The sequence below is a fragment of the Apaloderma vittatum genome, unplaced genomic scaffold (genome assembly GCF_000703405.1).
Source record: "Apaloderma vittatum isolate BGI_N311 unplaced genomic scaffold, ASM70340v1 scaffold6427, whole genome shotgun sequence".
NCBI lineage: Eukaryota > Metazoa > Chordata > Aves > Trogoniformes > Trogonidae > Apaloderma > Apaloderma vittatum.
This window is the reverse complement of record NW_009727744.1, coordinates 14259-16775: the sequence shown is the minus strand read 5'-3', so window position 1 is coordinate 16775 and position 2517 is coordinate 14259.

Sequence of the window (2517 nt, the reverse complement as noted above, 5' to 3'; positions counted from 1 at the left end):
ACAGGCTACAGCCTCCTTCAGGCATCCACCCGCTCCAGCATGGGGTCCTCCATGGGCTACAGGTGGACATCTACACCTGTCACACCCACGGGCTGCAGGGGGACAGCCTGCTTCACCATGGTCTTCACCACGGCCGAGGGGACTCTCTGCTCCATTGCCTGGAGCACATCCTCTTCTTCACTGACCTTGGTTTCTTCACATATTCTCACTCCTCTGTCTCTCTGCCAGCTATTGTGTGGTGCAGTTCTTTTTTTCCCTCTTTCTTAAATATGTTTTCACAGAGGTGTTCCTGTCCTATCACTTTACTGATAGGCTCAGCCTTGGCCAGTGGCAGGGTCCTCCTTTGCTGCGTCCATTGGCTGTATCAGACTTAGGGGAAGCTTATAGCCGTTTCTTGCAGAAGCCAACCCTACAGCCACCCCTGCCACTGAAATCTGGCCAGGCAAACCCAAAACAAGCAGCAAAGATGGATCTAAGGGCATCACCATTTTGAACTGTCTAAAGCCTCAGCTGAGTCAGATTTTAATGTAATAAAACAGTCCCCTTCCTCTCTGCCTCTCTTCTGAGATGGCTTTGGTAAGCTTGTCTACCACATTGTTCTGTGCATCAGCCACTGCTGTGCAGCTCCCTGGAGGCGACACACTTGCAGACATTCCACATTTTTCACTTTTATTTTTCAGAAGAAATGCCCACTTCTAACGTTCTGGCACCTAGCTCTTACACAAAGTCCTGCCCTGTCCTTTGTGGACATTCTTCTGGAAAAAGGTGTGCAAACAAAGAGACAAAGCGCAATCCACCATAAGTGGGTGATCATCTCCTACCAGCCAACGCCTCCTGTAACTCTCCAGGGGGAGGAAACTCAAAAGATATATCATTAGCTGGGTGGTGATACTACTTCTCTCTATTTTGATGATCCAAGGTCCAGTCTCTGGACCAAAGTCTCAGCAGTTTGCCTGCATGGGACTGCGGGACGCTCACCTGAAAAGGCAAAAAAGAAGGACTCAGAGAATTACAGGTCAGTCAACCCAACTTGAATGCACAGAAGGATGTGAGAAAAAATTCTTAAGCAGTGAGCTTGTAAGTACCCAGAGGATAATAAAATGATAAGGAGCAACTAACATGGATCTGTCATGGGAAGATCCTATCAAGCCAATCTCATTTCCTCCCTGACAGGGTGATGCTCCAGAGAACGAAAGAGAAGCAGTAAATATGGCACAGTTAGGCTTTTGATAGAGCTTCCATGATATATGAAGATATTGAGAACTAGGATTATTTTATGATGGGCTGAAGGGTTGACGCCTAAGCAGAAGTTGGTAGTTTGCTGCACATCTCAGTGGACCCTAAGTATTCGTGGTTTTGGTAGCAGCTTGGATAACAGGGTGAAGAGGACAACTGAAATGTATTCATGACACTGAGCTGATGGCAGCACCTGCTTTAGAGGAAGAAAACAATGCAGCATGATTTTGGGGTGCTGGCCAAATAGTCTGAAATGAACATATGAAATTCAGTAAAATGCTGCACTTACAGCTGGAGGAAACAAGTACAAAACGTGGAGGTCATGCCCAAGCAGGTGTATGACAGAGAAGGAGACATAAGGAGCTGCAAGTTGAGTTTCCTCTTGCCAAAAATGTGACTGTCATTCTGAGCAACAATAGCAGGAGGCTGGTGAGATCCCTAGGATGGAAGAAAATTATTCCATTCGACTTGCTGTTAGCAAGCTGGGAGGGTGCATGGCCAGGACAGCTGACCCTAACTAGCCAAAGGGATATTTCGTACCATAGAACATCCTGCTCAGTATTTGAACTGGGGGGAGTTGGCTGAGCGGGGTGGATTGCTGCTTTGGGCATTGATCAGTGGGTGGTGAGCAATTGCATTGTGCATCACTTTTCTTGGATTTTATTTCTCTCCCTTTTTGTTATATTCCTTTTCATCACTGTACAGCTACTAGGAAGAAAATTAACTCTATGCCAGCCAAAACCAGGACTGGCTGCCTGCCTCCTTCATCCTCTTGCCTTTCACAGTTTGAACTCTGCTTTATTGGTGCACAGTAAGTCCCACCTTACTGTTCTTTTGGTACTTTTTCTTCTCTGTGCACTTAATAAAGCTCTATTTTTGCTCGAGTACCAGGTGTCCATTCAGCTGTAAGGAAATGTGCAGTTGTAGCCATGCCATAATGTTCTTTTGAAGTATAAAGAAACTAGCAGGTAGTCTACAGAGAGCAACAAAATAGCACCCTCTGTCCCCAAAGAAGCAAAAAGAGATTTATAATTAAATTTATATTTATTTCTGCAAATAAGGTCAAGCTGTATTGTGTGTGATGAATACAGTTAATCAGGCACAACACGGTCCACACAAATGAGCAATCTCCTCTCCTTAGACGTTTAAAAGTCGGCTACATCAAGTGTTTAGTATCTCTGGTATGCAATAACACATGTTCTCCAGCGTACACAACCTACATCACAGACCATGCACTGATACCCAGTTGATAAATGCCTGTCTTGCTTAGAGCCCTGGGCT